General features: G+C 38.2%; 1 protein-coding gene across 1 annotated transcript in view; it reads left to right on the top strand.

The window, feature by feature from the left end:
• LOC148816102 (carboxyl-terminal PDZ ligand of neuronal nitric oxide synthase protein) overlaps positions 1-15,255 on the top strand; it is a 79,812-nt gene that overhangs the window by 29,034 nt on the left and 35,523 nt on the right. The gene's annotated exons all lie outside the window — the stretch shown is intronic.

Raw genomic sequence — 15,255 nt, forward strand, 5'->3', positions numbered from 1 at the left:
TCACCTGCAAGCAATCGACTTCCATGTTCACATTAGGTGGTGCAGTGTATTTAAGGACCGTCCTGATATAATACTGTAGGTTCTCCTTTAGTAAAGGAATGCCCTTCCTCACATTGTTTTCTTATTGTCCATGCTGTCCATTCCACTATCACCAATAAACCGTCCAACAAGACTTTGCTTGTGAATTGGCTTAGAACTGGTTTCAGTCCGAGGGGTAAGGAAAGGGAAGGGTCCAGCTGATATCCTTAGATTTTATATATTGTCATTCAGCTCTGCAGTTGAAAGCGTTTAAGGTATGGTTGGATTCTGTTGCATTAAATTAAAAGTGCTCAGTTGAGGAAGATTGAATTAAGACAGTTAAACTCCATGTCTCAGTTTTCTGTGTCCAAGGGCAGGACTGTGTCCCTTTAGATGGGTCCAGTGATTGCAAACTCAGTGGGAATTTAAAATTTAAACTTCATTTTTTGCCAGCCTCAAGAATTTTTATAAATTTCCCCCTCCACAGAATAACTCAGTTTTACCATCAGGTTTTCAGACCTGCACATAGTCTCTCTAGTCCACAAGAAAGAAGCGGTCTGCACATCTGAAGTTTTTACCATGACAGTGGCATATGACATATGGGACAGGGAATGGAGTCTAGAACAATACTTTCTCCTACTCTAGAAATCCCAGATAAGCCATTTCAAACTTGTGTGTAAGACAGTAAGTACTAACACTGTACCTGCAGTTTCCCATGAATATTATTCACCTCTTCATCACAGACTTATTAGGGTTGCAACCAATGTTCCCTCTAATCTTTAATGGCCTGTATGCGCAAAAAAAAAGTTGTGCACATTTTTTCCCCAGTGACAAAAACTTGTGCGCACTAAATTGAGCATATGAAAAAATTGTAAACCTGAAATTAATTTTTGTTAATATAGTGATTCTCATAGAAGCATAGAGATCCAAAAGACCGGGACAGCGATTCAACGAGCCCAGTCATAGAGACTGAGTGTCGAGCGGGCATGAGCAGTGAGGTACGAGACTACGAGAGCATAGATATCGATGATCGAATCGCAATAATAATGCACACAGCCAAGTTGGGCCTCTCACGGTTACGTTCCACATCCCTCCTCTAGAGGGCGCTCCTTCCCCTTTCTGTTATGATTAGTTTTTATTATTTCCTCGTGCGTCTCGTTTGAATTTCGGTTAAAAGCCTAGCGTCTCTTCAGTTCTGGGCTCAGTATTGGAAGATGGACGCCACAAGGCTTGCCCATTTCCTGGGCTCGTGGGTAGCCCGAAGGCGGACCTTATTCCCCGGCGTCTTGACCGTCTAGGTCCGGGGCTCAGATCGCCTGGTTCCATTATGCTTTTAGTTCCTGTTCCTGTTCCGGTTCCGACCCGGTTCCTGTTTTTAACTGTTTGTCTTGGATGGATCTCCCGGCCTTTGGACCACGGACTGCACTCCGACTTCCCATTTTGGACTTCCCTGGACTTGGTTGATTCAGAATTTCCACCCCTGCACCTCATCACTACCCTCCTGTCTGTCTACCCATCCTAACCCTGCTCTACCTTCCTTAGTTGTCCTGCTCCAGGCATTTCCGGATTATACCGTCTGCATAGGGTCTTTACCAACACACTTCACGGGAGTCAGAACTGGCTCCCATGACACTCGCAGCCAGTCTCGTGGTCAATTTAGCATTTTTCAATGGACGACCGTGTTTGTTTTATTATTATCATATTCTGGGGGGAATTTATTTTGTGCGCAAGTGCGCGCGCACACGCACACGCACACAGCTTAGAGGGAACATGTGTTGCAGCCAGTACCTGCCTCACATGTTTTGTTAGTGTCTGGTGATGAAGTGCTTTTTCAGTTGTTTGTGATTAATGTGCTTTCAGAGGTGGCTTGAATGGGACACTGAGCCCCTGCATTGCTCTAACGACGATTCACAAGGTGATTAATGAGTGAAGTCTTTTGCTCAAGGATCTTACTGCGGCCTAAAAATCATTCTTACAAGGTTGGGTGAAGACTTGTATACCCTTAAATTGAACTTTATTTCATTCATTTGCAGAATCGTTTCTTATGGAGAAAAATACAACCAGATTACCATTTGCTTGTGCAGAAACTGTGAGAGTAAGGTGTAATGTTATTTTCTGATCTTCAAACATTGTGTCATGAGTTCCCTTTTTCCACGTTTTTCTTTCTTGTGGGCTCCCATATTTGAGTTCTTTTTAATTGCTTTGTTTGGAAAGACAAGAAAAAATGTGCTAAAATTAGATAAGGGGTGTTCTGAATATTTCCTTTGGGGAACTGACTAAATCTCTGTACAAAGACTTTATAATCTGTTGCAAATGGGGAGTGCATGTGCTTTTAAATAAAATATTGTGTGTTGAACATGGTGACCCAAATTCACCTGAATTTAATTAAATTTATTTGCAGATTTTAATCAAATAGATTTAATGATGCAATTAATATGCCTAAAACAGTCCTGAGCAATTCAACGTTTATATTATTCAGACTTGAGGTAAACACCTTTCAAACTTTTGTAAATACAGGTATTTGTTTTAATGTAATGGTCCTTAAAAATATTCTTGTATTCCGCATAAAATTCACTTGGTCGGCCATGTTGGGCCAATGGTCTATCATAGTAGGAGCATGGAAATCGTAAATACTGATCCAAGGGCCATTCATCCTGGCAATATTCCAGCTCCTGAGGGCAGAGGAATATAGGACAAGGTCATCTACAGTACATGCAATATGCGAGAGTGACTGGCACCATGATCATTTATTCGTATGGAGAATACATATACAAGTGTGGTCACTTTGACTCGATTTTATTGTGCTTTTAAATGGACATTTTTTTCAAAAGCTTTTCCAATTACTGTCATTCTAGTCTCAATATAATGAGTGTCAGGGTATTCAGGGCTAAGTTACACCGTATGTTTCTTATTGGGTATACTTGGCATTTACAGTACATGTTAATGTACTGTAGATGCATAATGTGACTGATCAGGTTTTTGGTTACACTACTATTACTGTTATTACAAGGCCTGCCTTCTTTCTCTACTTCACACCTGAAGAAGGCCCCATAGTCGAAATGTTGTGTTTCCTTTCTTCTCTTTTCAGCATGGAATAAACCTTTACTTGTTCCTTTGCAGCCCAAGCATGCTGACGCAGCTACGTATGACCTGATAACAGCTTGGACAATGGCAAACCAATTTACTGTTAGAATTGATTCAACACACTCTTCATTGGCATTGCTGAATAATTAAAAAAGAACACTGTACTAGGATTTTTTGCTGCCCAAGGTGCTGAAAACCTTTGGAGAGTTCTAGGAACTTGTACAGTACAGTTCACCTGCTGTGCACTGCTTTAAAACTGCCTGTAAACCGCAATATCGTGTGCATTCATCTGTAAAGCAGTGTTTATCGAGGAAAAAAATACAGTTCAGCTACTGCTTTGAATTTAAGAATAATACTTACAATAACAATGAAGATAACCTAGTCTCTTTTAAGACGTGTGAAGTGACATGTCAAAATGTTACATCAGAACACAACGCTGACCTTGCTTTTGCAAGAGTTCACTCATTCTGTCAAACACACATTCTTTTACTCTCCCGTTTAAATTTTTAAACATTAAAAGTGAAGAATCCACTAACTACATTCTTTTTTACCTAATTCCGAAAAAGGACATTTACATGTTTTATGCTTTGAGAAGGGAATTGTAGAAATTAGTTTGCATTACACAGTGAACGTGTGCCTGAAGATCATTACTTTGCCAAAAGCCTTCTTTCTTTGCTGTAAGAAGCAGGGTGTAGCAGTAAATAATAGATCAGGGCCTAGTTTTGCTACAGTGAGACAAGACGTGTAAAATCCTGTCTTGTAAAAAATACTCCGCTGTTCTGTAATTGAATTCATCTTGAAAATACAGTTGCATTATAGTTTGGCAAAAAGAGCGATAGTTCAACTCATGCCCTGCAGGCTACATGGTTCTTAAAAGTGAAGATAATTTAAAGCTATACACAAAGTCTAAAATCTTGCTACAATTTTGAGATAAGTTAAAAAACATAGGTAGGTGCTACTAAAACACATTCATTTACTGTTTCAAGTCAACTGGCCTTTGAAAAATCTAATGTTTAATTCGCGAGGCTCTTGTGTACTAAAATGCCTTATTTTCAAGATCTGCTTTCTACAAAACAACCAGTTTCATCTCAGCCCATGGTTTCCAAGTACAACCATTGTGAATGCCCTGACTCTGATATCATCCTCTGAAAATTCAAGCACAAGCTTTTCCTGTAATTTGACAACAAAGTGTTGCCTTATGGTTGTGACATTCATTCTCTGGTTTGTGCATCTAGTACCAAGAAAGTGGGGAAAAAAACACCAGCACAAGACTTCATTTATAATGAAGAAGTGCTTTCACATTGCCTGCATGCACCACAGCAAATAGCAGGGTACTAATGAGAGCTGAGTCGAACTCTAAATCAATGCTTTTTTTCCTTGAAAGAACCCAGATCGATCTTTCAGTTCAGACTGAAGTATCACCTCCATATAAAATTGTGTCTCAAAACAAATTCTTGTTTCGCCTTCAGTTTCTCAACTGGTTGCTACTTGTTCTGTTTATGTGAAATGTTTTTTTCCTTCATTCATTATTCCCTGTGTGAAGACTTTTTTGAATCCCTCCTCTTGAGTTACGGTATATTCTTTCACTGGCAGTTTAGGTTTATGGCTACAAACCATCCTTACTGTCCTGGTCTTGATAGTAAAATTCAGGGAAGCGAAAATGTTTTTAATAATTGTACTGATCAACCAGCAGGATTAATCCACACTGTATTTCAATATCACCTTGGAACCTGATCTTTTTAGATCAGAGACGTTAATACTGGTGTGTCCTAGCTAAATTCCACTTAAGGCCAAAATGTGACCTAATTTCCCCTTTAAATTTCCCACTTCATGCAGTTCAGCAGTTCAGTCCACCCTAATTAAAGTTTCTGAATAATAAGCTTTATCAGGGTAACTCACCTGGCTGAGGAGAATGACAACCCATTGATGGGGCTGTTTCTGTGAAAGATGAGCCAGGGATCTGCTCCAAGGGAGGAGAAGAGGTGGACAGATGCAAAACTGAAACACACAGGATGCAGGAGTAAGAAAGATGCATGATATTTCTACAGTAATTCGACAAGCGGAAGTGAGCGAAATTAGGTTTTGACCTCCTACCAAAACGTCTGTTTCAAAATTTCCAACTGGTGAATCTTCCCTGATCTGCTGTATACAGGAGCTACTGCGTCTTGCATGTTAGCACTATGAACATGCCATCATATATTGTAAGGGAACTAGTGAAGGTTTATTCCACGCTGAAAAGAGAAGAAAAGAAACACAACATTTCGGCTGTGGAGCCTTCTTTGGGTGTGTTTCTTTTCTTTTCAGCGTGGAATAAACCTTCACTTGTTCCTTTGCAGCCTACGCATGCTGACTCAGCCACCTACGTGAACTACTGTACATCACACACTGTGTTTTGTTTCAGATGATAATTCCCCCAAATTAAGGACAGGCCTCTGCAGCAGGTCTATGTAGATAATACTCTGTGGTGCTGGTGTACACAGTGCACCATTAGTGCTGTGCTTTGAGACACAACAGAGAGGTGGTGGAGACGAAAAATGCTAAATGATGTCATGCAATAACGAGCTAAAGAAACCAGTGATAGTTAAAAGCTTTGGAAGGCTGCCACAGTTTCAGAATCGCAGGCCACTCTATGGGATTATTCCTCTTTCCCTTTCCACTAAACACATTTAATTTGTGTGTTGGCAGGTCATCTGATTTACTGTTCCATCATTGTTCAGCCTACTCTGTTCTGCTGTTGGTGCACAACACTTGGGCTATTCCCTTATGTGATTAGTATATATATTAACCATATGCAATACAGTATACACCTACACTGTAGGTAACACGTTCTATACAATTATTTCTTTTTCAGTCACTGACATATAAAACTTTGGTGCATTTCCCTTTCTCCTTCCAACATCTCTGAATGTAAATGCACTATTAAACCTTTTTTTCCAGATACAAGCCAAAATGAACACAATCACCATGACTGGATTCTAGCTGTGTTTTTAGAAAAATTTGCACATCTGACTAATTTATTTGGTGTCATGCATTATTAAATCCCCTTTCCTCAGTATTTAGAGCTTGATTGTCTTAAAACCAGTCGTTAGCTTTCTCTAATCTTTTGTGGGGCTTTGGCGGCACGTGTATTCAGTATCAACTTTTTTTTTAAAGATAAGTAGATGCAGTCATCAATCCCAAATGCTGCATACATGTGGTTGCCAAGATACAATGTACAGAAGCTGTTACAAGGCCTGAAAAGATCCTACGACTCCTGAAAGAGGCCGGTTATGACCTTTACCAAGATTTACATTTTGTAGTTGTAACAGATTTTCTAACTACCAAAGGATTATAAGTATGCTTGCGGTCAGCTTTCGCCTCATAAATTTGCTTTTATTGGAACTTTACTTTCCATTAATATGCCAGTGTGCTTTACATGGTTGTGAATTTTAACAGGGTCTTGAAATTGGGTTTTTTTTTTAGTAAGTACTTTCTTTAGTCTTAAAGTATAAGAAGGTGTAATACAACTTGATCTTTCAATGGAGCAGGTATTAACCCTTTTTGAATAGGCCGTAATACCATTTAAATCAGAAGGCCCTGCTCTTGTCCTCTTCTTTCCCACCAGAACATGTCAGTGATTAAATAAGCTGTACGAACCTCGTATGTTTGCAATTAATAAACGTGGTTGTTAAATGTTTGCAAAAAATGTAAAACTGAAGTTCAATAGGAGGGTCAAATTCTTATTCTCACACTTACGCGTAAATATTTAATTTCGCCTGCAGAGCACCCCCTTTGCAAGTACTGTACCTAAAGCAAAATAAAAAGAAAAAGCTTTTTTCTGATTACTAAGCAGATTTCAGTGTTTCTGGGTCGGGTTGTACATTTCCTTTGTATTTCTTATCTCTTTTAAGTGTTTACAGGGTCTTGGAAAAGGATTCGCCCTCCCCAATGATGTCACTGTGTATTCACTACATAGTTCTTCTCACGGCTTGTTAAAATGTGGAGAGAAAACAAAGGCTGAATCTTGTTTAAAGTTTGTTTAAAGTAAACAGCTGAAATAATGTTGAGTACATATTAATAAACTTGACAGTTTTTTTTTTTTAGTGTTAACTTTACACATTCTCAACCGTTTGAAAGGCTTTTTGGCTCGTGCAGTTTCTTTAAATAAACCATGCTGAAAGTACTGCATCAGGAGGCACAAATGATTTAAATTATTGATTCAGATATAATTTGAGGAGCTGCGGCCTTAACCAAAGCCCATTAGCCACTGATGAACCAAAAGCTTCTTACAGTGCAAAAAGAAGGATTTGCATCCTATAAGATACAACAACTTTGTCTTCTGTGTTCAGCCAGTGCACTGTAATTGGTAGCTGCCAAATGTTGGACATGGACTTAATTTTTTCCCAAAGTGAGTATAAAACCCTTTAGGTTTTCTCTTCACTATTTTAGTTGGCACTGAAAGAATGAGCAGAAAGGTTCTCTTGAATGGCATTTCGTTGCTTGTAGTGATTAATGTTTACTAGGAATGTCAAGGAACGATAGAAATGCATTAGGCTTTGAATATTTTAAAATGCTTTTCACTTAGGAGAAAGAAGTATTAAAATTTTATATACCAATAAATTGACAACACTTTTTTTTTGTGGAAGTTGACTTAACGCCTAATCTAAGTTTTCAAACATTTCAGGATGTGTGGCATGACCATATATTTTTGAAAACATTTTACAGTACTAACGGCGGTAGAAAATTGCAAACCTCTTTGCAATTTTACTCTTTTTGCAAGTCATCATCACCCTTTATTAACCCTGCTCTATGAAGGACTCTTCCACAAACATCCGTCTTCAGATTCTCTCATTCATCTTGATCTGGCCAGCATATTGATTTCATATTTCGTATGTCTTCCAGAGGGTCTTTTTACACGTGACGTTTTTTTGTCAATGTGCTTTTTCCCTCGATCTACTCCCCTTTATTTATGTGTGTCCAGTCCATTTCTATTTTAGTGACATCACTAGTTATTCTAATTTTGTATTTCCATCTTTTTTATTACTCCAAATATACAGTACATTTCCCTCTGCTTCTTTAAGCTTTTTTTTTTGCATTCATGGTCTAGATTTCACATCCATGCATTAATGTGGGCAGCACACTTTAATCAAATGCATTTCATTTTGGGCTTAAAGGCATTTTGTCTGTTTAGAATAAAGTCTAGTCTTCCAAACTCACTTTAAGACATTTTTAATGTTTTCTGTTGTGGAGATTTGGTTTTCTTTTGTGATTAACTCTTCTGTCTTAATGATATTTTCTTAACTTGAGGAAGCCATATTTGTTAAACATCTTTTGCGAGGCAACAATACATGTATTGTGTATATATTATTATTTTTGTGGAAAATGGATACATTAATAAAATACTGGAACAATTTATAAATATACCAGTTTGACAGTCAGTTACTAAATAATTACTGTAAACATTTACCAGTGTGTCAGTTAATCTTTAATATATCCAGTTCATTTGTAATTATTTATAAATTGGGGTAGATTATAAATTGACCGGTTATTTTATACATTTACCAATTTTCCAAATAAGCTATAACTCATGTTTTTCCATTATGTATCAAGTAGTTAATTCTGGGAAAATGCTTTTTGAAAGGAAATGATGAGAAAGAAAGGAAATTGCATAAGATTTCATGGTCACTCAATTCAATTCAATTCAACTTTATTTGTCATTATACTTACACAGGTGCATAGTATAATGAAAAGTGTTTCTCATTAGTCTCTCAGGTGCAGTATATATGTAGAACAGCAGACAAGACGATAGACAGAAAATGCAATAACAATAACAGTGTAAACAAAAATACCCATATGTGTTAAAAACTGTGCAAAAGTACACAACAGAGCAAAGTACATAAACAGAGCAAAACAGTGCAAAATAATACGGCGATTATCAAATAGTACAACTATAAAATAGTACAACTACAATCAAGTACAGTTTTAGGTAAAAGTTCGGCTTACATTCAATTGTCAGAGGTATGGTGTATGTAGTGGTGTAGGAGTACAGTCATTGTGGGTACAGGAAGAAGTGAGGAGATATCATAGTTTGGTGGGTGGGAGTTGGGGGGGTCACCAGCTTGACGGCTCTGGGGAAGAAGCTATTTCGGAGTCCTGTTGTGTGCGACTGGAACGTCCGGAACCTTCTACCAGATGGTAGGGGGACAAACCAGTTGTGACTGGGATGAGTGGGGTCAGTCATAATTGTGCTGGCTTTTTTCAGACACCTGGTGTAGATTTCCTGAATGGATGGTAAGGCACTGCCGATGATGTGTTGGGCAGTTTTGACCACCCACTGCAGGGTCTGGCGGTCGGATGCGGTGCAGTTGCCGTACCAGACTGTGATGCAGCTGGTCAGTACTCGTGCAAGATATTGTGCTAACGTGTACCACATTACTCAGGCCACCTGTCTTGCGTCAAGTCTGCTTTATAATAGATAAACAAAAATGCCAAAAGTGAAAACAACATTTTTTTAAATTAATTTATAAAAAATCTGAATGAAACATAGTGCAAGGATGAACAATGTGCATTATAAGCATCAGTATTCCAAACAGTGGGCTTTCAGGTTAAAATACTGATTGACCTTTCTTGTGTGCACGCATATGAATATATTCTACAAGATCACCACCAGTGTTTCTGTGAGTGAGAGGTTCTATCAGTCTGTTCTGGCGAGCGCCATTTTCTACGCGGTGGTATGCTGGGGCTCTGGGATTAGAGCAGTGGATTCTAACAGGCTGAACAAGCTCATCAGAAGAGCAAGCTCTGTCGTTGGGTCTGGCCTGGACCACCTAGAGGTTGTGGCTGAGAGGAGAATGGTGTCCAAACTAGAGGCCATCATGGACAACGTCTCCCATCCTCTCTATGACATGCTTGTAGAAATGAAGAGCACGTTCAGCAATAGGCTGATTCATCCCCGGTGCGACAGGGAGCGCTACAGGAGGTCGTTCTTGCCTTCTGCCATAAGACTGTACAACGCATCCACCTTGCGTCTTGGCAGAGGCAACATTGACAGTGACCTGTTTCTGGACTGAACAGTAAACTGCTACATCTGTTCTTTTTGTGCAATATATGCCAGGGACTTGTGCAATACATTTATATTTATATTGTGCAATACAACTTTTGTGCACTGTTCTGTTCTGGTTTGTTCTTTGTGTGTTCTGGACTGTGAGTAACTCTTCTTAGTGCACTTCTCACTGTACTGATTGTATTGTATGTATTGTATTATTATTATTATTGTATCATTCGTTGCACTGTGGCTGTGTTGTCTGTGTTGTCTGTGTTAAGCTGCTGTTGCACTGCAATTTCCCTCACGGGATTAAAAAAGTATCTATCTATGTCAAGGACAAATCAACATCCTATTTTACAAGAGCATCCATGACTTGTTTGTGTTGAAAAATAAAAGAGCTCTTGAACTTTGAAGCATATTTGATGGATCATATTCAGTACACATTCACCTACTTAGTGACTTTTCCTTGTAAACATCTTTTTCTATAAATTTTTATTACACCCATCCATTTTTAACCACTTCTTCCAATTCAGGGTCACAGGGGAGCCAAGACTACTGTATCTCAGCAAGCGATGGGCAAAAGGCAGAGTATATCCTGGACAGGCAGACAAGACACTCAGACCTATGGCCAATTTTCCCAGAAGCCAATTAACCTACCAGTATGTTTTTGGACTATAGGAAGTACCTGGAGGAAATCCATGCAAACATGGGGAGAACATACAAACTGCATACAGACAGCACCCCAGGTCCAGAATTGAACCTAGGGCCTCAGTGCTGTGAGCCAGCAGTGCTAGGCACAGCACCACCATGCCGCCCTAATTTCTGCTACAATGATTTCCAAAATTAAAATTTTAGCAATTGAAACCCTTTTAAATTCTCACACTTTTCAATATGTGTTCTTTTTCTGTACACTGACAAAAACTATCCTGTCAATATCGGGCAAACTCCTAAAATGTTTAAAGGTATAGAATCTGTACCTGCTTTGTATTGGCGGGTTAGATTTTAGTGTGACACTGTGGTCCATTTAATGGGTGATAAAGGCTGTAAGAGCTAAGGGGACTGTCATACACTAGCGGACTTAGGAAACTATGTCCTTTTAAGCCTGGAACAGAGGTGCCTACCATTCTCTGAGACTCATTTCAGGTATTCAAAATCAGGGGTCTCTCAGAGTTAGCAACAGTGGCACAACAGTACTGTAAGTTACGTTTAGGAACAATAAACACACAAAACAGGAGACACTTCTCTACACAGAGTATTTTGGGGAAACTCCCAAATCAAGCGGAAGTTGTCTCCTGCTTCTGTCCTGCAGGAATCAAATGGTTGGAATTCTTAAATAATTCAGCTACGAGCAGCCAAACAAACAAGATGGTTCCAATAGCCTCCTCTTCTATGTAATCGTTCTGAAGTTGTGTCTGTCTGGGTCAACATTTGAACAGTATCAGAAAATAAAGTTTGCAAATGAGAGATCATTTACTGTGGCGTGTTCCAAACACTGTATTTTGATTCATAGTTCTCTAAATGTATTCAGTAGAAAAAGAACAATCCTGAACCAGACCTTGGTTCCTTGGGGAAGCCAGGGGGCATTTGAGTGTACAGATGGCACCTACCAGAGAAACACAAGGGTACTGAGTTTCTCACAACATGGTAGTTAAAACAAGCCAGAGGTAAGCTGGCAGATACAGAAACATCAAAATGTTACATTTCTGTTTAAGATTTCCAAGAAAACTGGGTAAACATGGACTTAATTTGGAAAGGCCATGGCTTGCTCAAAAGATCCTAAACTTGGTGCAGTACAGTAAGTACAGTAATTGTGCTACAGTATGTGCTGTATAATTGTAGTTCAAGCAGGTAGCTGCGTCAGCATGCGTAGGCTGCAAAGGAACAGTAAAGGTTTATTTCATACTGAAAAGAGGAGAAAAGAAACAACGTTATGTTTCAGAAAAGAAAGTTATGTTTCTTTTCTTCTCTTTTCAGCATGGAATAAACCTTTACGTGTTCCCATGTACTGTATAATTGTGCTATGTACTGTATAAGTGTTTGGCTCAGTAGGATATAGGATATAGGAAGCCTTATTTCCCGAACATACTTTGTTTTGATTCAGACAAACAGATCTAAGCTGATGTTTTGTGAATTTCAAAGCATCTGCTAAAAAGGAGAAAATGCTGTGCTGTGGGCAACTTCAGGCTTTTCACAGAAGAAGTCATGAAGGTCTGCTTACTGAAGGAATTCAGGCTGCTTGTCACTTCACTGTCTCATCAGTCAGAGAGAGGCAGTGATCCCTAAAGAGCACAATGCTCTTGGTATATTGTGTACAGCATGCTAATGGCCTTCACCGACACATTATAAGACATACTGTTTAACGTCTTTGGTGCTTCATAAACTCCCAAAAGACCTTATCTGTGTGATTAGTGCCTATAGTGCTGATGAAAATAGCATGTTCACATTCTTATTATTTTTGCATCAAGTGAGAGAATGTGAACACATTTGTAACATAAATAATTACATTTTGTGTGTATAAGGATACATTTAATTAATGCAGTTAAAGAAATTTGCTATTAATGGATGTCATGTCTGTATAGTGGTACAGCAGACATGGTAAGACTGTAGGTTGGACTGGGTTTACTCTACAAAATTCATTTACAGTCATTAATTATTGATTGTTCTAGGCTGAAAAATGTAGAACATGTATGCACTGGAACTCCTTGTGCTCTTCTTAATTTCTCTACCCCTTAACTCCTCAGTCTCCACATAGTATGTGTTTAATACTGAAGATTGTTATTTATGGCTAAAGCATATACTGTATTCTGTAGTATTCAAGAGGTTTCCCTAGGCTCTGAAGCAGGGAGGAGAGTTTTTCATTTCTGCCTGATTACTGTACATTTTGTCTACATGAAGACTGTTGTTGTCTAAAAGCTATGCAGATTATGGGAAAACTAACTAGTTTGGAGTTTTTAGGCCATTTGCTCCTGTTTTGTGGCTTGTCTTATTAAATTTCTTGATTAGAAATTTCAAGTGTTTTCTAATTATCACTGCAGAGACTATCGTGACAGAAAGGTCATAATACTCATGGATCTGGCGGACTGTAATGATGTAATCATTCCCTAATTATTGAACTTGGACCTCAGTGGTAATGAAATGGAAATTAGTTTCCATTATAATACTTAATCAAAGCAATCCTTAAAGCTACCCTGCCTCGTATAAATGTTTGAAGAAGAGTGGTTACTTTTCTTGTGTGTGCCATTGCCAATAACTTTCATTTTATTTGTTTAAAAACACTGGAAATACTGAAGGATGAAATGAACTTTGAAACTCTGAAAATAAATTATGTGTACTAGGGTCACCTCAGTGTTTTAAAATACAATTTATTATATGACAATATTTGTTGAACAAATTCATATTAAAAGCTATGGTTGTGATGATTTGGATATAGGTGTGCGTTTCACTCAATTTGAATTGATGCCTGAGAATCTTTTCTTTTCCATTAGTGAGCTCAGTTCCCTTTTTTCCCCTCATAATAGGCTTTCCATTTTACCACTCTCTGCACCTTATGTACAATAATTGGGCTTTAAAATTTAATTACTCAGGACTTGTGGGACCAAAAAGATAGAGACAAGCACATTGTATTGTGGCACACACAGGAAAACATTAATGTTTTTTTTATTCAGAATAGATTTCTTTCAAATTGGCTGAAATATTGGCACTGACGAACCACAAGTCCCTGAGTTTTGCACACGGAGAAGCCATGCTGCATAATTTCTGTCACGAGCTTGAGTAATTGTAAAATGAGAAAATTCGATCAAGGTAATTTTTAGCTCTTTACTTAACCAAATACTAAAAAATCAATCAAAAAGAGGTTCTCATTTTCAGCAAAGACCTGGAGACCCATTTAAACAGCAGGGCATTTATTGAATCAATCTGAGTGAAGTATCAAGAGCAGCTCTGCACCTTGGATTTGAACCCAGGCCTCGTTCTTTGTACTTTGTACTTTGTAATATGTTTTTAAAATAAAATATGTTTTTTAGATTGTTTTAGGTATCATACAGTATGTACGGTATATGTACTATATGTGATTTTAGTGATGTCCTTAGCATTAAATGTCAATTAAATGCATTTATAATTGTAGGGCTTATGTGACAAAAGACACCATATGCTTTTGGATCATGTTTTCTCTCTCAAACTGTATCCTAACGAATAACCCTTGGTTAATGGAAGTTTTGGCAGCAAATTCATTCCTGAGCAAAATAGTCCCGTATTTACTGCTATACAGGTTTCAAGTCTTTTTGTTGCCTCGAAGTCTAAACCTTTCAATGTCAAGATAAGCGGATCACAGCAGTGTCCTCAGAATGTTTTTCATGTGGGCTGTGCTTTATTCATTTAAACTGTTCTCTGTTCTCTTTAGTTGAAACTTCTAAAAAATATTTGCTTCAGTATTAAGACTCTTGCTTCCCCCATGGAAAGAGACAACAAAATTACTGTAATAGAGGTTGATACCAACCAATGTCCTACCTCTGTTATAGTTTATTGAGGGACTCTGGCTATTGGCTGTAGTGAAATTGTCCTGCTTTGTTTTGGACATAACATATTTGGTCATCAAAGTATTTTGTGTATTGTACTCAAGGGCTCTCCTTCATCTTTTCATTTATCAGGGTATGCCTAATTTGTAACAAGTCAATAATTAAACGCTGTACACTAAAGCAGCATACATTTAGCTTGTGGTTTGTGGTTTGTACTAGTCTCTTGAGGTGCACTTTAAGAGGATAGAACCTGATAACGGCCGAAGATAGGGAAGATATCTGTTATTTTACAAATTACAAATAAGTCTCAATCTGGGAGAGTACCTGGGACTCTAAAGGAGGAGAATTCTGGACTTTTGTGTTTAACTTTGGAAATGCAATTTAATTATTCCCAGGGCAGAGAGAGACATTGGTAAATGCATGAATAATGACTTTGACACATATACCACGTGAAAGCTGTCACAGTGCTGGCCCAGTCGCTATGATGAGATAATATATTAGAAGAGAGCATCCACAGATGTATTGTGTATGTAATAAGAAACAGAATAAGGCTTTGAGAGTTTTACGACCGATGTTGTTTTCATTGTGGACTTCCAGTCTTAATTTGGTTATAAA

The sequence above is a fragment of the Atractosteus spatula genome, chromosome 23 (genome assembly GCF_055471065.1).
Source record: "Atractosteus spatula isolate fAtrSpa1 chromosome 23, fAtrSpa1.hap1, whole genome shotgun sequence".
NCBI classification, from domain to species: domain Eukaryota; kingdom Metazoa; phylum Chordata; class Actinopteri; order Semionotiformes; family Lepisosteidae; genus Atractosteus; species Atractosteus spatula.